The 20,636-nt window shown below is 38.2% G+C and overlaps 2 long non-coding RNA genes across 11 annotated transcripts; one reads left to right on the top strand and one right to left on the bottom strand.

The window, feature by feature from the left end:
• Window positions 1–6,832: 6,832 nt before the first annotated feature.
• Window positions 6,833–12,844, bottom strand: LOC128030080 (uncharacterized). 4 transcript variants are annotated; one of them, XR_008187804.1, is made up of 6 exons: window positions 12,089–12,729; window positions 11,929–11,995; window positions 11,713–11,820; window positions 11,599–11,627; window positions 9,099–9,184; window positions 6,833–8,083 (listed from the first exon to the last, which is right to left on the bottom strand). It is a non-coding gene; the product is annotated as an uncharacterized LOC128030080 (long non-coding RNA). The 4 variants fall into 4 exon arrangements; XR_008187803.1 differs by lacking the exons at window positions 6,833–8,083; window positions 9,099–9,184 and having other exon boundaries at window positions 11,279–11,627; XR_008187801.1 differs by lacking the exons at window positions 6,833–8,083; window positions 9,099–9,184; window positions 11,599–11,627 and adding an exon at window positions 12,736–12,844 and having other exon boundaries at window positions 11,634–11,820; window positions 12,089–12,121.
• A 596-nt stretch (window positions 12,845–13,440) lies between these two features.
• On the top strand, window positions 13,441–20,255 carry LOC128030079 (uncharacterized). 7 transcript variants are annotated; one of them, XR_008187798.1, is made up of 5 exons: window positions 13,441–14,093; window positions 14,208–15,625; window positions 17,038–17,093; window positions 17,928–18,102; window positions 19,111–20,255. It is a non-coding gene; the product is annotated as an uncharacterized LOC128030079 (long non-coding RNA). The 7 variants fall into 7 exon arrangements; XR_008187795.1 differs by having other exon boundaries at window positions 16,940–17,093; XR_008187800.1 differs by lacking the exons at window positions 17,928–18,102; window positions 19,111–20,255 and having other exon boundaries at window positions 14,208–14,336; window positions 14,759–14,851; window positions 15,028–15,625; window positions 16,940–17,601.
• The last annotated feature ends 381 nt before the right edge of the window (window positions 20,256–20,636 follow it).

Genomic DNA, 20,636 nt, shown 5'->3' with positions numbered 1-20,636 from the left:
TTTGTTCAATTTAAAGAATCCTTTCTAAAAAGTATTCATTTTCTATAATTTATTTTCCAAAAAACTGACAAAAAAAATAGACTTTTGAATGGCTTTTTGTTTCACATAAATGCTGAATTTTTTTTTTGATCCTTCTATTCATCTAAGAATACTGAAAAACTTACTCATCTGTTTTAAATATTGATCATCAGTAAATCATCATATTAGACTGATTTCTGAAGGATGTGACACTGAAGACTGGAGTAATGATGCTGAAAATTCAGCTTTGATCACAGGAATAAATTTTTACAATAAATTCAAATAGAAAACAGTTATTTTAAATAGTACAAATATTTCACAATTGCTTTTGCTGTACTTTGGATCAAATAAATGCAAGCTTGGTGAGCAGAAGAGACTTCTTTAAAAAGATTAAAAATCTTCTATTAAAAAACTATAGACTGGTAGGCTATATTGATTACAGAAATGTTATATTGTAGGGCTGCCCCCAAATAGTCGACTAAACGTTAGTCGATATGAAGAGGGCTTGGTCGAATACATTTTCATTAGGTGGTTAGTCGCAAAAAAAAAAAAAAAAAAAAAAAAAAAAAATTCAGGGGCTTCGCAGTCAGCGTATGACATCAAAGCAACGAGAGATCAACGAGATCTCGTGCCTCGCGGTATACCAAAGCACACTTGTGGGAGAGGTGTCTGGCTGATGCTAATAATTATGTCAGGAAAAAAGGCCAAAGTGTGGGATCATTTTGAAAAGTCGAAGGACGACCCTAAAAAGGCTGTTTGCAAACTCTGCAGGCAAACATTTGCTTATCACTCGTCAACATCGAATAGGTCTTATCATTTAAAACATGTAAGTAGTAACGTTAACCACCACATGGCCCCTCGTTTTAACAATAAGGATATAAACACATTTGCGCTGTTAAGTTAAATCATATTCATGGTTTTTGACATGCATTTGTCTCTAGGCTTATCCACAATATAGCAGCAATAATGTGGCGTCGTGCGCTTCGACTTCGCAGTCAACAATGATGCAGCAGAGATTAGTTTTGAGACCCCCTCTAAGTGAGAAAAGAAAGCGAGAAATCACAGAGAAAATTGTCGATTTCATTGCGCTTGATATGAGACCAATCAACGTTGTCCGTGGTGACGGGTTCAAAGAAATGTTTGAATTTCTCGAACCAGGCTACACCATTCCCAAACGCGACACAATAATGCATGGCTTAACAAGCAAGTTCAACACGACTAAAGAAATTCTTGTTAAGAAAATTCAAAGTTGTACAGCAGTCAGCTTTACAACAGACACATGGACCTCTATCAAGAGTGAGGGTTACATGACCGTTACTGCACACTTCATGCACATGGTGTTGTGCACAGAACTGATTAGTGATGATCCATCCTGGGGTAATGCGAAGGGCGTCCGTTGTGCAGGGCACACGTTACAGTTATGCATAAACGCGGCTCTTAAAACTGACCCCATATGTCGATGCATCGCTGCTGCTAGACGCCTTGTGGGGCATTTCAAGAAAAGTACCAAGGCTACAACAGCTCTGACTCATAAACAGAAGCAGCAGAATGTTGCAGAACACAAACTTATCCAAGATGTCTCCACAAGATGGAACTCCACGTACTTCATGCTGGAGAGACTCTTGGAACAGAGATGGCCGGTTACAGCTGTGCTGTCAGACCCTGAAATTACCAAATGTTCTGAACGAGGTCTAGATCTCACAACAGCACATTGGTTGACAGCGGAGGACACGGTCGCAGTGCTAAAGCCTATGGTCACTCTCACTGAGCTGCTTTCTCAGGATTTAAACGCATCCCTATCTGCCACACTGCCCGTTATTAATAAACATGAAGAGGCGCCATTTGGTGCTGCGCAACGAAGACAGTCCCACCACAAAAGCACTAAAGACAGAACTAGCAAAAGAAATTGACACGAGATGGCAACTGACGGAGAATATCGCGACCAGCATTTATATTCAAGCTGCTGTCTTAGACCCACGTTTTAAGAGCTTGTCATTCTTTGACCAACACAAACGAGAAGATGCGTACTCCACAGTGTCGGATCTGGCAGAAAGTTTATCTACAGAAGCTGCGCCAGAAAGTGATCATGCCACCATTAGCCCTGCAGAGGAGGGTGAGCCCGAACCGAAAAAGGAAAAGCAGGCAGAGATATCCATGCTGATGGCCACTGATGAGGAGGATCATGCAGAAGAGAAGGATGAAATAAAAATGTACGTGGCCGATAAAACAAAGGTTGATTCGGGACCATTGGCATGGTGGCAAAAAAATGAACCTAGATATCCAAAGCTCGCTAAAGCAGCTAAACGACTCCACTGTATCTCTTCCACATCCACTCCATCAGAGCGCATATTTTCAAAGGCCGGCTTCATTGTGAACAAGTCGAGAAGCTCCCTTCTTCCCAACAATGTGGACAAGCTGGTGTTCCTCTCACATAATATGAAAAAATTAAAATCGAATTGAAAGCTTCGGTAAGAATGCTTAATTTCCTTTTTGTAGTGTTTCTGTTTGCTATCTGTTAGGCTATTAAAAAAAACGTTTTTTTTTTTTTTATAACGGGTAGGCTATACAAATAAATAAATACATATTATTTTATTCGTTTTTATATAATGCAGAAGTTGTTTTTTATTCTGTAAGAAAATTTGTTTGCAATTTGTTGTTTCAGGTCAAGACTCATCCGTCGTCTTAATGGCAGTTTGCGGCTTTGCTCTGATATTTTTGATTTGTATTAGTGTTCTTTAAATTATTTGTTCCACATTTTTTTCTTAAATATAATTGTTCTAAAGAATTTAATCAAATACTTAGGCTGTTGATTTGTTTGCCGCCTTTTTTTATTCTAAGTTTTGGCGTTGTGCCATGTGCATTTATTAAATTGTTCGTTCTTGTTAATTTTCCTTTTGAACAATATAAAAATTATTTTCCACTGTATTTTTATACAAAACAGAATTTTTGCTACAGTATTTTATTTATTTTTCCCCTTCTTTTGTACTAGGCCTAAGTTACTAATAAGTTTATTTAGGCTAATTTATTTTAAAGAATTAATTTTTGTTTATTTTATTCAAAACAGTTACATGTCAAAAAAAAAAACAGTTTGTATTTTGGATAAATTATTAAAATGCACAGGAAGTCTGATTGCTGTTTTTATGTTATAATTGGCCTATAACTTTCCGGCCACTGATTTTTGTGTCAGTAAGCACTGGATTCCTTAAATGCTTTACTATTCCGTTTTAAGCGCTTCATTTTCATTGTGAACGCGCTAATATCATGCTTTAGCATTTTCTGTCATATGGAAGTGTTAAACTTCAACTTGGACTATACCTTTCCTTGTGTATATACGCAAGTTTTTATATTAATATCATAAATGAACGATTATTAGACTAATCGCTAAAATGCAGGAGTGTTAGTCGACTAGGAATATCTTTAGTCGGGGGCAGCCCTATTATATTGTAATGTTTTATATTATTTTGTGTTATTGTCACACCCAGGGGCGGCTATGCTTTGACTAAGCCACACCCCTTCTCAACTTCCACCTCGAGGAGGTCCCCAAAGCCAACCCAATGGCCAAACAACACGAGAACAAGTGATAAAACAATCTTTATTTAAATATTTAAAAATAGCTTGGGGAATAGGGAAAGGGCAATTAAAACTAAACTCTGACTCGGCCCTCCAGATGGGCTATGGCCGGGAAGAGGTCAGGGAGCAAGGGGGCCACGGGGATCCGGGGCGTGGGACTCGGGGCCCGGCCAGAGTCTTAGGTATCCGTAGCGCCCTCCTTCTTCCTCCTCTTCGCTGAATACAACTCACGGTAAGTACTGGTTCACACAGTTCGTTCTCGGGGTGCTCACTCTCTTTCTCTTCCTCCACAGGCAACGGCTGGGACGCAAAGGCACAGTTAATTCGGCTTGGTTTTGCTCTCACCTCTTCACTGATTGCAGCTCACAGTAAGTACTGGTTCACACGGTTCGTTCCTTGGGTGCTCACTCGCTTTCTCTTTCTCCACAGGCAGCGGCGTAAGTACAGGTTTCCTCGGTCTCTCCTCGTGTTACCCACTCTCTCTCCTTTTCTCTCCACAGGTATCAACTTGGCCACAATAGCACAGTTAGTTTGCTATGAATAGCTCTCACCTCTGGGCTGGACACAGCGTACTGTAAGTACAGGTTTCGCTCTATTTCTCCTCGCGTTATCCACTCTCTCTCCTCCTCTCTACAGGTATCAACTTGGACACAAAACACAGTTACTCTGCTTTGGATGGCTTTCACCTCTGGGCTGGACACAACGTACCGTAAGTACAGGGTTCGCTCTATTCCTCCTCGTGTTATTCACTCTCTCTCCTTTTCTCTCCACAGGTATCAACTTGGGCACAATAGCACAGTTAGTTTGCTTTGAATGACTCTCACCTCTGGGCTGAACACAGCGTACTGTAAGTACAGGTTTCCTCTGTTTCTCCTTGTGTTACTCACTCTCTTTTTCCTTTTCTCTCCACAGGTATCAGATTGGACACAAAGCACAGTTAGTTTGCTTTGAATAGCTCCCACCTCTGGGCTGAACACAGCGTACCGTGCTATCTCCGGAGATCTGAAGCACGCTCACAACATATACTGTACTGAACTAGACTAGAACCAGCAGTCTCCTTGTCCTCCCGCGACGGAGTGCGTGAAGGCGGGGGTTTATCTGACAGGACACACGGCAATACACAGCAACCCACAGCAATATACAGCACCACGTCAAAATTATAGGTTTTCACAGCACGAAGACTCACCCACCACACTCAGTGTACGAAAAGGACACCCGTCTTCCTTCACTTCGCTTGGTTCGGATCTGGCGATGGAATATGCGGCCTAGCTAGTGATGTCGTCGTTGTGACTACTTCAATAAGTATCCCTTCGGCTCTCCCACCACGCTATATTAGGGGTAGGGCCGCCCTCCTCCTCCTGGGGAGATCTACACAACGCCAGGTCAATATACAGGGCACTTTCGGCTTGCTCTTAGTACTCACATCAATGCCGCTTCCAATCCCCTTTTTCACGTCGTCTCAATTCGCCGTATAATCCGTTCACTTCTCAACCTTTAAGGTTCGCGATGTCTTCACAATCATACAATTCCAGCCTGAGGGGGAGGGGGAGAGGGAGAGGGGGAGGGGGGGAGAGAGAGAGAGAGAGAGAGAGAGAGAGAGAGAGAGAGAGAGAGTTAGACAGCCACCAGCAGCGCACCAAGACGGGCACAACACAGTGCTTCACACACACCAGAAAGAGCTCCCAGACTGTGAAATAACTTGGCCTTAAGTACTGCCTTGTCCAGCGTATCCTCCAATCACCAACCGCTGTCCCTAACTAGGCACAGGTGCATCGAATTCCCTGATTTTCCCTCTTACGGCGCTACCGGAAGTTCCGGTGTTCTGTTTTTCCGGGCGGAACCAAACTTCCCGAATTTTGGTTCCGCCCCTAAAGATCGTCACCTTGTGACATTATATTTATATATGTATATGTGTGTGATTTAGGGATGTCAAATTTCGATTATTTCCATGATCAATCGTCGTTTAAATTAACGATCAATTAATCGATTAATCGTTAACCATAATACTGCAAAATGCATCTATTTCAGGCAAGCAGTCAGCGGTATGACAGGATGTGCAAAAGCCACACACAAAACGCTTTCTCACTTGAATTAAAGAGGTTTTAGTCTGAATAAAATGCTAGTAGCAGGATTATAAAATGAATAGATGCGATTATCATTTGATAAAATGAAGAGAGCGCGCCATACTTTTGAGGTCATTTTACTTTGTTGACAGTTTCCAATCCCGCACGGAGAACGCTGAACGCGCCTCTTGAAATGGTTTTGTGGTGCTCGTTGTTGTATTTTAAAGCACAATTGCAATGTTTTCAACTGACATTATTGTATTTAAAATAAAATTATCCGAAATGTGGAGCGCGTGTGACTGCGCTGCACGCCTAACCTGATTTTACCAAGTGAGACATGTTCCTGGGACAACATCGTTGTTGACCCTGGAACAACATTGTGATTTAACCAATCAGATTTGAAGAACCAGTTTATAGATTTTGTGAAGTTTATGCTTAAAATCAGTGTTTTGGTGCTTGTACATCAGTGTCATTCATCTATCATTTCCTCTGATTTTAGGGATTACTCATGGTTAAGGTTAGGTTTAGGTGTGGGGATATGGTTAAGAATATATTTTTGGAGTAAAATGTTGTTCCAGGGTCAACAAAATATGTTGACCTAGGAACACTTCGGACTTGGCAAAATCAGGACGTGCGCGCTGCACATTAAGTGAACTACATCGGCGCTGCTGCACCAAAACACACTGTTGCTCACATTAATTTGATCCTGCTGGATTCTGTCCTAGAAAATGTCAGATTTTTAAAAATCCGGCATACAGCGCATCCCAGCTAACACAGTTACGTTGTGACGACGTAACTGGACCAGACCATATTCGTTGCAGCGACATCCCAAATAACGTTCCAGCGACGTAACTTTGTGATTCCCATATCCGTCGTGGCGACGTTATAGTGGAACGTCGCTGGAACGTGATGAGTATGTCCTGACGACCAAACTGGCACCTTATGAGGACGTGACATTACAGGATCATATTGGTAATTCATATTTTCACCTCACCATTACCTTGAAATACATAAAGAACTAATAAACTCAATCCATCTCTGGTGCAAAAAATAAACCTTACGAAATCTAATTGTAATCTAATTATAGGGGATTCATAGTTAATACATTAATTGCATACATGCAATGCAAACAAATACAAAAACATTACATTCTAATATAAAACAGACAAAAACACACTGCATTCATTCACAAATCAATATTTATTCAGCACTACTTTGTACAAATACGAAGCCAAAACATTTTGAACATCGCACCTGTTCTTTAAACATGCAAAATGTTACTAAGTTATGAGCACAGAAAACTAAACACATCAATTCATAGATTACACAATATAAACAATAGAAAATTTTTGTCTTAAAGATGGGGAGATGGTTAATGACGTTTATCAGTGAAAATTATAAATAATTATCAGTAAACTTATTGATACAACATAATTTAGTGCAACAAAAAATACATGATAAATAGATATGAAACAATTCAGCAGATACTGCACCGAGATACTGCACAAAGTAAAACTGTGAGCGTCATATATGAGGCTCCTGTTATAAATGTCTGATGGTGATGTGCTTTAATTACACGACATGCAGGAAAAAATTTAGGCTAATTCATGCGCACGATTTTCTATTTCATTCCCTCGATTTGCTAAAACGTGTACACTATTTATACATCAAGAGAACGAATTAGTAAATTGTGCATACGATTTAGCAAATCAATGAAATGTAAAAGTAATCGTGCACGTTTAGTACATAGAGGGAACGAATTAGTAAATCATGGACATGATTTCTTTCTTTTTCTTGCATGTCATGATCAGGGCTCTGTGCTCACTATCAGAGGATAAAACTAAACAATATAACAATTACCAAAGAACCATAATTTTTGAGCTTCTCAGAAGAAAAACATTCATAAAGCGTAAAGATATGAAAAATGAACAATCTAGAGATTTCTAGCATCTCTCCTGTATTATTTGTCCCACCCGAAAAAACAAAGTTTTTTAAGAAAATGAGCATATCTACTTTCTCAGAAGAATCTGTGATCTGTGATTACCGACTGTGGAGATGACTCTTTCAGACAGTGCTGAGGAGGCAGAGTTAGGTGCTGGACAGCTGATAGAGAAGAGGAAGAGTGTGTTTCTTACCCCAGCAGCAGAAGACAGGCTCTTCTGAGGGAAGGACAGGAGGCTAGATGCAGTGTTTTGCTGTAGAACAAGGCTTCTTCTCAGCACCTGATCTTCTTCAGAAAAGAGTTCCTCTAGTGTAGAGTCAGACACTCAGACTTTTTGCAAACTGGAATCTTTTAATAACATTTAGCATATTATTGTAGCCATGTTCATTGTTTTTATTATAACACATGGCAAGCTTATGAGAAAATTGTTAAACGTGTTCTTCCTCCTCTTCTTCATCCTGGGCCTGCACTGTCAACATCCTTCTCTGAGCTGAAAGGGAGGATCATCTTGTTAATGTTGCTCATGTATGTTCACAACCAGTCAAAAATCTGGAATCTTTTCTTTATGGTTTTCAAGAGAAGTCTCTTCTACTCACCAAGGCTAGATTAATTTGATAAAAAAATTTTTTTAAAGTAATTGTAAAAAAAAAAAAAAAAGAAAACAGAAAGAAAGAAATAACAGTTTTCATACTCTTTTTTTGAATATACTTAAACATATTTATTGAAATAATTATGAGGCAAAGCTGAATTTTTCTGTAACTTTACTCCAGTCTGCAGTGTCACATGATCTTTTTCATATACTGATATGCTGATCGGGAAACATTGCTGATTATCACAAATCAGTGCATTTACATGCACCTAATCACATTATTGCCGCTAAGATCAAAGTGTACATCTGCTCATGACATACATGATGTAAATCACATCTGCAGTTAGCTTACTACGGTTGTTAGTTCCACTGAACTCTATTGGTAAAGAAGGAACTTGTGACCAAAGTTGGTTTTAGGGAAACGCACCCCATATTAGAAATGATGGGGAAGAAAACTTAGCATTTCTGGAAAGAAGAATTTCTTCATTATTATTTTATAAAACACAAAGTTCAAAACATTGAAAAAAAGGTAATCTTTTGTAAAATTACAAAAGTCTTCTCTACCACTGGTTTTCATTTTTATGCATTCTTGCTATTAGCCAACCACCCCCAAATAAAATAAATAATAAATAAATATAACTGTAGTGTAGACAAAATGTTTGGGCAGCAGAACTGTTTCCAACACTGATAATAATCAGATAAATGTATTGAGCAGTAAATCATCATATTAGAATGATTTCTGAAGATCACGTGACACTGAAGACTGGAGTAATTAATGCTGAAAATATAGCTGTGCGTTATAGAAATAAATTAAACTTTTAAAGTATATTTTACTTTTGACCAGCTGTGTACATTGCCACATTTAAATGAAAACTCAACTTGTAATAAACAAAGCACACATTCTCAAAGAACTTACATTCTGGTGATTACTTCCTTCCCTCACTGCTGTCAGTTCCCTTCAGTCATTCCCAGACCTCCTTGTTTTTAATCTTTCCCTCAAATCTACAGAAACAAACATCATTTTACAGACAATTTGGATAAGTCACGAATTGCAATAGTTATATAACTATAATCACAATGCTAAATTATATATATATATATATATATATATATATATATATATATATATATATATTGAATCGGCACACAAGTATCGGGATAGTATTGAATTGGCAGATTAGCGTATCATCCCAGCCCTAGTTACTACAGTCAAAACAATGAAACTCTCTTCAAGAGCGCACAATAACTGATATTTAAAACTGTTAAAAGAAAAGGCTCAAAATATTGCACACATATAATACACAACAATATCTCTTCCTTTGGTGTTTTGAACATTTCTGTGAGTAATGCTACACGCTGTGACTCTGTGTTGCTTCAAGTGCATCATTCTGCGCACTGGTTGTGTTTACGTGCTGCACGCTGTATAGGAGCCATTCCCTTTCGTATTATAATATATTAGCACAATGATAGATTCTTGTTCTGTCCCATCTACCACATGTTGCTGCCTTCATTACTGTGCTATAAATTTAAAAGAAATGTATTTTACACACACATACATTATACACACACACACACACACATATATATCTATAGACGGTTTCAACGGCAACAACATAAACAAACGTTACTGCGCATGCGCGCTTTTGTGGACCTAACCTAACCGGTAGACTTCCAAATAGAATCAATAACAACAGCCAAGTCCCTCTAGAGTAGATATTTTTTGATAACAAACAAAATATGTTTTCTGTGTGGATCAGGCGGACTTGATGAAAATGCAAATTCATCCTTTGCCAGCAGGAGAGGTTTTAAAGCATAGACATAAAGTGCGAGAAATAGAGGTTTCCCCAGTAACAGCTGTAAACAAAGCAGAGCTGCTACGCTCACACGCTGCTTTATCAGGCATATAACATGCAGGTCTTTCTTCAGAAATACAGCGATATAAAAACACCTGTGCCTCGTTTTGATATTTAAACATATAAATGTTAGGAATTATTAAACGTGCAGTACGTAACGTTACTCATGTTTATTCAACGAAGCCTTTTTGAAAATCGATCAGTTTTAAAATTGTGGCGAGTCTCCAAAAATAAATAAATGTATGGGAAACATCCCGCAGCACAACCACCTGAGCCCAACTTCAGTCTACTCATCACCTTGCCTTTAACTGCGTTTGTAGATGGCACCGCAGCCAGACCGATACAACACAGACCGGAAGTTAACTTAGGTCCAGGCGCGTGCATCCGATGAAACTGTCTAATATGTATATATATATAGTTTGTTATCAGTTTGAGACCAAAGGTTTGGACACACCTTCTCATTCAAAGAGTTTTCTTTATTTTCATGACTATGAAAATTGTAGATTCACACTGAAGGCATCAAAACTATGAATTAACACATGTGGAATTATATATGGAATTATATACATAACAAAAAAGTGTGAAACAACTGAAAATATGTCATATTGTAGGTTCTTCAAAGTAGCCACCTTTTGCTTTGATTACTGCTTTGCACACTCTTGGCTTTCTCTTGATGAGCTTCAAGAGGTAGTCACCTGAAATGGTCTTCAACAGTCTTGAAGGAGTTCCCAGAGAGATGCTCAGCACTTGTTGGCCCTTTTGCCTTCTGTCTGCGGTCCAGCTCACCCCTAAACCATCTGGATTGGGTTCAGATCCGGTGACTGTGGAGGCCAGGTCATCTGGCGCAGCACCCCATCACTCTCCTTCTTGCTCAAATAGCCCTTGATGCCTTCAGTGTGAATCTACAATTTTCATAGTCATAAAAATAAAGAAAACTCTTTGAATGAGAAGGTGTGTCCAAACTTTTGGTCTTTACTGTAAAATATATATTTTACAGTTTTTTTTTATACACACACACACACACACACACACACACACACACTTTTGCACATCCTGTCATACCAGTGACTGGGTGTTACTGCAATAGACTTTGCAGCATTAAGGTTAACGATTAATCGATTATTTGATCATTAATTTAAACGACGATCAATCATGGAAATGATTGAAAATTGACATCCTTACACAGAAGTATAGAAAATTCTACATTGATTTAAAAATGTTTTTGCAAAAAACGACACTGATATCAGATCAGAATTACTGTCTCTTCTCATAGTGACAGCCAATCACATTAGTTTTCTGGTATTGCATGCACTTGATTGGCTTGCGTCTGCGCTTGGGTATTTGCATAAGATGTTCTGACTGGAGGACGGCTGCATTGGCGCTTGAGAAGTCTTCAACTTCTATTTAGAATTAATTTCTAGAATTAATTTCACCATCCTTGACGTCACTTCATTTAAAAGTAAACGAGAGGCGTTGACGCCCCGTGTGATGGGGCGTTATATGTCTGGATACCGCTGCACAAATCTTTCAACCACGAGAAATGTAGTTCCAGCACGGCCTTACATCCAGGACAGCAGAATGGTCAGGATGACCTGAAACACATAACCAACTGAAATCAATTTAAAAGTATTTAGTCTTGCCTGAGTGATGCTGAAACAACCAGGTTTAGTTTTTCACCCAGGAGAAACTGCTTCCTGTGGAACAGTCTCCATGAAGAATGATCTCTTGATCCTGGATCCTTGCTGCCATCCACGCAGAGATGATTTGGAGGATATGTGGTTGTGTCTAAAGGGTAATGAATCAATGTTACAAGAATACTGATAGCAGCACTATTGATCCTGTACCTTATGTAAATGTTTTCAGTACTGAACAAGTCAGGAACCAAATTAGTACCAGTTCTTGAAACCCATCTCTACTTGTAATAGTTGTCTTGTTGCTGCTGCCCAGACTGTCTCTTCCCCTGATTATAAATATATGTGTTCATTTTAAAGCAATAAATAATACATTTAAATTACTAGGTGGTAACAAATATATTTCCTTATAAGGAACTCACTGAATCATGGACTCAACTGGTGGTTGTCAGGCCCTAAGAAAGTGAACAATTTGTTTACTTTTTGTGAAACGAAAGTATCAGATCAATTTGAGAATTAAACTAGCATTAAAAAGCATGCATGTGAAAAACACCATCAACACCAATAATGAACAGATGACAGAATTTACAAGCCTGCCACTTGAGGGAGAAAAGGGGAAATTATTAATCCCACATAACGTTACACTGAACATGATTTCGGCAGCCTCGGTCTAACTAACGTTAAACTTTATATTTAACGTTCTACCGGTTTATATTCAAGTTCACAGCATGGCTAGCATGAGCATCATCAAGCTCGAGCAGCAGGTATTCAAACAAACTAATTAACGTTACTACGGTTAAAAATTTAATTATTAGAAAGTTAATACTGTATAGTTTATAGTGATAAATTTCAAATAATTTAAAACAGGTAAGGTTATATTCGATTTTAACAGTTACCGTTACCTTAGACCACCTCTGAGACTGATTTTGAGCTAATTAACCAAACAGAGCATTTATTTATTAAATTGAAAGAGAAAACCTACAAAAATACAAAACACTACTCCTCTTTGATGGCATTTAACGTTATATCAGTTAAAATCTATGAATAAAAGTAGATTTATAGGACTTACCTTTCCTCCGTGTCCGTCTGCTGGAAGTTGACCGTTACAAAATGACGGGCACGCGCACGTCGCGCACTTCACTCAGAAAGTGACGTGCGCTGCTAGTTTAAGGGTTAAATGTTAATTTGTCCCGTACTCTCTTTCATTAACAAACATTATCACCATTTGCTAAGTAAATTGTTTATTTTATTGTTCTTAAACTGATGGCATATATATATATATATAATATAATTATTTTAACATGCTTGATTAATTTTTTTGTATATTTCCCAAAGAATATGCTGTTCAAATGGTATCTTAATAATAATAATACAGTGCAATAATATTAAAAGTTATCTGAAGACCAGCTGACCACGTCGCTACAACGTCCCCAATGGGACTAACTAGCGACGTCTTTTGAGTACGTGCCCACGACGTTTCTGGGAAGTTAGCCAAGATTTAAAAAAATGGAACTTTACCACGACGTTCTCACAACGTTGCCATAAAGTAATGTCGCGCTGACCAAATGACGACTAACACTGGCAACGTCCTCACAACGTTCTGTGTTTGCTGGGATTAGAGCAGTGCATGCGTGCACACGAGGATGAGCGAGAGCGGCTTTGGCTAGATTTATTTGGAGGTTATTGCTCATGTCTCATTCGGCACAAATCGAAATGTTTCCATATTCGCAATGTATTTGAATGTTAAACTATTATTTATAATGTAAACTAGGCTTCCCTGCTAACACACGACGTAACAGTTACGTAACGTACTGGTAATTTTTGGTAATTCCATGACTTACCAATTGACAACGTAACTACGACGTCGCATGCCCGTAATTTTATTACCATCACATTACCAACTCACAACGTCGTCAGTACGTCCTTCCAACGTGACCAGATAACCAAGAACGTCCCAGATAGGTCCTCTATTGGTAATATATTGGTAACTTCATGACTTACTGGCAACGTAACTACAACGTCGTATGCACGTAATATCATTACCATATATTTTTTTTACGTTCTTTATATGCTCTCTGAGTATAGAGCCATTTAAAAAGTGTAATTAAACTTCAGACTCAAGATTAAACGTTCCTTAAAGATAAAATATGTTTCTTTTCACCAAGTCAGAATATGGACATGCTTTTAATATATAGTGACGTGACATACAGGCGCGCGCTTCCGCAACTGACGCACCGCGCGCACAGTATTGACAAGAAAAGAGTTGTGAAACTTTCTATCTCGTAAGGAGTTATGAACGTGAAATAGTGACACAGACTGGCTACACCATCTCATCTGCAGCAGAGATTGTTGTATCAGAAGGACAGCGCGTTTGTTTGACGCACTTTTCACTTCAACTGTGTCTGACAGGAGAATTAGCTTTCTGAGGTGAGTTTTACAATTTATAATAAATAAGTTGGTTGATAAAATGTATAAAACAAAGTAAAAACAAAAGTCTAACGTCGCTAAAACCTTTTTTTATTATTTTATTGTTTTTATTAGCCTTCTAGCCGTTGAGTTACCATGGCAACCGCGTACACATCAGCTGCTGGAGAGGAGAGGACTCGTCTGACATTTTCTCTGTTTCTCGTCAGTTATACCAAAGAAAAGGCCAACAACTGCGACAGATTTGTTAAGTAACACGTTAATATCATCCACAGTCTACTTTAAGTACTTTTTGTTAATATTTATACCTCTGCGATTATGGTATTTTTCCTGAAATGTCTGCTATCAAGTATTACGCTAGCATAGAAACATAATTAACGTTATAGCATATTAGATTTGAGCCCTTATTAATGAAAGTTTGGCCTTTTAATTACATCTTATGCCTAAAGGATCGGTTTTGGTCGTTTTGTAAATGTTTTTGATGGTAATTTGTCAATAGATAAATGAAATAAAGTTAAGCTAATTAATTTAACCTAAAAATCTGCATTGTAGAGTCTATCAGTGACGTCACTCGTGGTCTAAAATGGGCTGAAACTATTTCAAACCACTGTTTCAAGCTTGTTCTGATTTATCATTGTAAACAAATATTGATAAAAAAAATTGTACAGTGATTTCAGGAGTGTCTTAAAAACCCTCTAAAACAGAGGAGAAGTTCCAAGAAAATGTCTAACGGGACCTGCTGACAGAGATAGAAAACACAGGTGATGCTACAAAGCTTATTAAATAACTTCATATTTATTTTTTACAATATATCATCATGCATCTGTAAAATCTAAACATGTGAATTCTGGTATCTAAAGATTTTTGTATGTTTTCCATATTGCTATTTTTCTTTTCTGCATTTCCCCTATTCTCTAGTTTGTTTATTTCTAATAAGGAGCTGGAGGCCGTGAAGATACAGATCCATGATATTGTGGAGAAGCAGGCCCAGCTGAGCGAGTGGAGAGCTGTGCTGGAAATATTCAGGGGTTGATGCTCATAAGTCCAGGGTAAGTATACAGCTAACCCTACTACCACCTCTACTCTGTGTGGTTCTCTGCAAAGGCCCGGTGTACCCAGGATGCGATCTTCCCAGATGTCCTTCACCCTATTTCATAGTGTAAGACATGATCCAGGCCCTGGGCGACGACCTCTCTCCATCCGCCGCCTCCGGTCTTCAGGATCTCCACCAGAACCCGATTCGCTCCACTTCGCGAGACAGAACAAAACGCTGTGATCATCAGAGACTCCATCGTCCGGCACGTTTGCGCTATGTTAGCTGAAGGTAAAGTCCACACTGACTACTTCCCTGGTGCTCATGTTCTTGATATTTCTGCACAGATTCCCGTGACCCTGAAGAGTGAGGTGGGCATCAGAGCGGACGGAGACACTGAAGAGGGACTTCAGGAGCCTGATCAAGACAGTGCGCAGCATATCGCCTGCATGATGATCATCGTGTCAGGACCACTTCCCACGTATAGATGAGGACATGAAAGGTTCAGCTAGGGGTGGGCGATATCTCGATATTTAAAATATATCGAGATATTTTTTAAACACGATATGGATTTTGACATATCGTATATATCGATATATTGTTTATATTCTGATTCCGCCACTTTGCTTGTTTGCCTTCCCTGTGCTGTGCTCGCCCCCCGCCTCCTTGCTTTTGTCCCCTCTCACCTCGCGTGTAGAGAACTAGTCAAAAAAAAAAGACTACTGGCTCCATTATATGGAGATACTTCAGTTTTAAGGCGTAGGGCGAACGGCAGGCAGATGTCTACTGTAGGGCCCAATGAAACGCTGAGGGAATCGCGCAATCCAGTCATAAAACTGGAATTTACAGTTTAACGCGGAATGTCACGGAATTGGTCAAATTTTAAATGAATTAATCAAAAGTCGGTCATGCACTTACATCAAATCGCGAAATGGACTAATATCTGCAAATATTAACCCGGAAAAGTCTATTTAAATATGAATCCTGCATGTTTTGCGTGTCTGTGTCAACGAATGGAGCAGAAGCGCGTCTTCATTCATTAAACACGGAAGCTCGCATAACGCTCGCGCTGATTTCATTGTCTTTCCTCTCTCTAAATAAAGACGTGAACACATGAGGAACATCTCCAGAACTGCACTGAGAGTCACTTCATGAGCATCTGACTGTTTGATTTGAGTAAGACTAGCTCATATCACATGATCACAGACTGTGGTATCACATACACAGAACTGTAAAGTTAAACCCGTCAAAATAAAAGTATTTGACAGAAATCTATTACTATTGTACAGCAGAATGTAGATAGCCCACTACTACTACTATTAAAATGAAACGAACATAATTTTATAAGGAATAATCACACAACATTTCTCCCACGTTTTATTTTTAATAGTAAATCCCCTTTGTTTACCAAAAAATAAAGTTTGCTTAATTTTAAATAATTAAAAGATAAATTAAATGAATGTTTTATGCCTTCATTTGATAATCAGAAAAATGTAAATACACATAAATTTCTGAAGGGAAAAAAACATTTCACATAAGGCTATTTTAAGAATTGTTTTTAACTAATTAAGTTGTTTTTATGCATTTAAATAATTGCACATGCTAAAACACAGAATTAGGTAACAATAAAACATATGGTGAAGAAAAAAATAAAATGTTTCATAGGCCCCTTAACATGTAATATTTGCCATATTTGTTTTTGCAGTAGTTTTTTGGGGGTTATTTTTCCTGTAAAGATATCGAGATATATATCGTATATCGAGATATAGCAAAATATATCGAGATATATTTTTTGCTCCATATCGCCCAGCCCTAGGTTCAGCAGACTTTTTGCTTTAAACGAATGGTTATAGTCATGGTGTAAAGAACAGAAACTGCCTTTTGTTAATAATTGGAATCTTTTCTGGGAGCTAGGCTTTTTAGATCTCCTGTTGGACAACATCTCCAGGACACTTCGCTCCATATGACTAGTAAGCCAATTCTCAAATAACCGTTATGATGAATTTTGTTCTACACGCTCAAATAGAAGTACTACTACAATAAAGATTGTGTTTGTTCCAGTGTTAATTTTGACAGGTATTTTTGATTTAGCATTAGTCTAAACTCCACCAAACTACTGTTATAAGCATGAGCCCCGTCAGACTGGTCGTGGCGGAGGTGTTGCAACAATATATAGTGATATTCTCAATGTTACCCAGAAAACAGGATACAGGTTTAACTCTTTTGAAATACTTCTGCTTAATTTTAGACTGTCAGACATGCAAAAGAAATCTAATGTATCTCTTGCTCTGGCTACTAGGGGTGTGATGAGACACTTATCCCACAAGATGAGACGAGACACGAGACTGGGTTCATGAGAGCGAGACGATATATATATATATTTTTTTTTTAAGAAATCCTCAATGATAAAATAAATATTTCATTTTTCTCTACTCCTTTTTCGTATGACATACATTTTCACATCAATTTATTAAACATTAAAAAAAAAAAACATATTTAGGGCCCTAATTTTTTCCCCAGCATATTATTTTTTATTATTATTGTTAACAAATTCTGTATTTTAGCATGTCTAACTATTTGAATGCATAACACAACTTAATTTATTCATTTTATTTTTTCTTAAAGGTAGCCTTACTGACATAGATATAATACCTCAAAGTGTAATTACTGACCACTTCCTTGTATCGTGCATGCTGCATATTAGTGATATTAACTATATTTCCAAAATGAGCATTATGAGTTTAAGAGCCTTACATTACATTTATAACAATCATTGTTAATGTTTGAATTGTATTTCTGGGCAGTTTGTGAAAAGAGATAATCAAGAGAAGTCAGTTCCAGATCCACCCTCCACACCAGACCTCTCTCTCACGAGGATTGCTGTCTACTAGCATATTGTGTTCTTCAGCTCTTCAGACTTCGGTGGATGCAGATATTACTCAGGGACATGAACACTAGAATATTGCAAGAATAGAGAAAGTAAGAATTACTTAAGATTTTAGAATTTAATTTTAATTGCTTAAACATATACAGTATTGTTCAAAATAATAGCAGTACAATGTGACTAACCAGAATAATCAAGGTTTTTAGTATATTTTTTATTGCTACGTGGCAAACAAGTTACCAGTAGGTTCAGTAGATTCTCAGAAAACAAATGAGACCCAGCATTCATGATATGCACGCTCTTAAGGCTGTGCAATTGGGCAATTAGTTGAAAGGGGTGTGTTCAAAAAAATAGCAGTGTCTACCTTTGACTGTACAAACTCAAAACTATTTTGTACAAACATTTTTTTTTTCTGGGATTTAGCAATCCTGTGAATCACTAAACTAATATTTAGTTGTATGACCACAGTTTTTTAAAACTGCTTGACATCTGGGTGGCATGGAGTCAACCAACTTGTGGCACCTCTCAGCTGTTATTCCACTCCATGATTCTTTAACAACATTCCACAATTCATTCACATTTCTTGGTTTTGCTTCAGAAACAGCATTTCTGATATCACCCCACAAGTTCTCAATTGGATTAAGGTCTGGAGATTGGGCTGGCCACTCCATAACATTAATTTTGTTGGTTTGGAACCAAGACTTTGCACGTTTACTAGTGTGTTTTGGGTCATTGTCTTGTTGAAACAACCATTTCAAGGGCATGTCCTCTTCAGCATAGGGCAACATGACCTCTTCAAGTATTTTAACATATGCAAACTGATCCATGATCCCTGGTATGCGATAAATAGGCCCAACACCATAGTAGGAGAAACATGCCCATATCATGATGCTTGCACCTCCATGCTTCACTGTCTTCACTGTGTACTGTGGCTTGAATTCAGAGTTTGGGGGTCGTCTCACAAACTGCCTGTGGCCCTTGGACCCAAAAAGAACAATTTTACTCTCATCAGTCCACAAAATGTACCTCCATTTCTCTTTAGGCCAGTTGATGTGTTCTTTGGCAAATTGTAACCTCTTCTGCACATGCCTTTTTTTTAACAGAGGGACTTTGCGGGGGATTCTTGAAAATAGATTAGCTTCACACAGACGTCTTCTAACTGTCACAGTACTTACAGGTAACTCCAGACTGTCTTTGATCATCCTGGAGGTGATCATTGGCTGAGCCTTTGCCATTCTGGTTATTCTTCTATCCATTTTGATGGTTGTCTTCCGTTTTCTTCCACGTCTCTCTGGTTTTGCTCTCCATTTTAAGGCATTGGAGATCATTTTAGCTGAACAGCCTATCATTTTTTGCACCTCTTTATAGGTTGTCCCCTCTCTAATCAACTTTTTAATCAAAGTACGCTGTTCTTCTGAACAATGTCTTGAACGACCCATTTTCCTCAGCTTTCAAATGCATGTTCAACAAGTGTTGGCTTCATCCTTAAATAGGGGCCACCTGATTCACACCTGTTTCTTCACAAAATTGATGACCTCAGTGATTGAATGCCACACTGCTATTTTTTTAAACACATCCCTTTCAACTAATTCAACTAATTGCCCAATTGCACAGCCTTAAGAGCGTGCATATCATGAATGCTGGGTCTCGTTTGTTTTCTGAGAATCTACTGAACCTACTGGTAACTTGTTTGCCACGTAGCAATAAAAAAATATACGAAAAACCTTGATTATTCTGGTTAATCACATTGTACTGCTATTATTTTGAACAATACTGTATATATTTAGATATATTTTTGTGGCAGTGTGAACTGGCCATAATGCTGTATGATAGGTGTGAGATTCATTAAACTTGATTTGCTATAATACATCTGTTCATAAGCTATAGCATATTATTTTCAATGAATTATTTGTAGTGGTTTGGTTAAGGGTGTGATTAGCTGAAGATTATTGTGGGATCTTGTGATTAGTTGATGAATGTGTGCATTGTTAATGATAATATTTAAATGCAATGTACTGAGTGCCTACTAAGACTTGCATGTTGTGCATAATGTTTTGACCCTGGATGCTTACAGAAGGGTATAGATATTTCAATATATGGAAATGTATTTATTATTAATATATCTCAATCTATGTGCTTCTGTATGGGCTGAATGCTTTCATTCATATTTCGCTGTATATCCTGTTTTTATTAATAATCTGGGTGTATTACTGTTCATATTTGCTTGTTAATAAATTAACTGAATTCATTTCGAGTATGTATTCATCATTCACAGCTGCTGAAACATCCTTTAAATTAGTTTGGGCATATGAGGACATAAATTAGGTTCAAGTGCTGCATGTCCGCCCATAGAATAATTATTAAAAAAAATGACCAACTGATTACCAGCACACGACCACCGATCCGCGACGTTGCCACGACGTCGCAGTTACTTACTGGCAACGTCACAAAGTTACGTCGTGGCGACGTATACGCACCTTTCACTTTTCCACGTCGCCACGACGAAACTTTGGTCACCAGATTACGTCGCAGTTACGTAACAGTTACGTAATGTTGTTAGCAGGGTTGTACTTAACACGCATTCGCATATAGACGGAAAAGATGATCCTCATATGAGCAAAAACGTCCT

The sequence above is a fragment of the Carassius gibelio genome, chromosome A16, assembly GCF_023724105.1.
Source record: "Carassius gibelio isolate Cgi1373 ecotype wild population from Czech Republic chromosome A16, carGib1.2-hapl.c, whole genome shotgun sequence".
NCBI lineage: Eukaryota > Metazoa > Chordata > Actinopteri > Cypriniformes > Cyprinidae > Carassius > Carassius gibelio.
The sequence above is the reverse complement of the archived record's forward strand: the minus strand, read 5'-3'. Positions and strand labels throughout refer to the sequence as shown.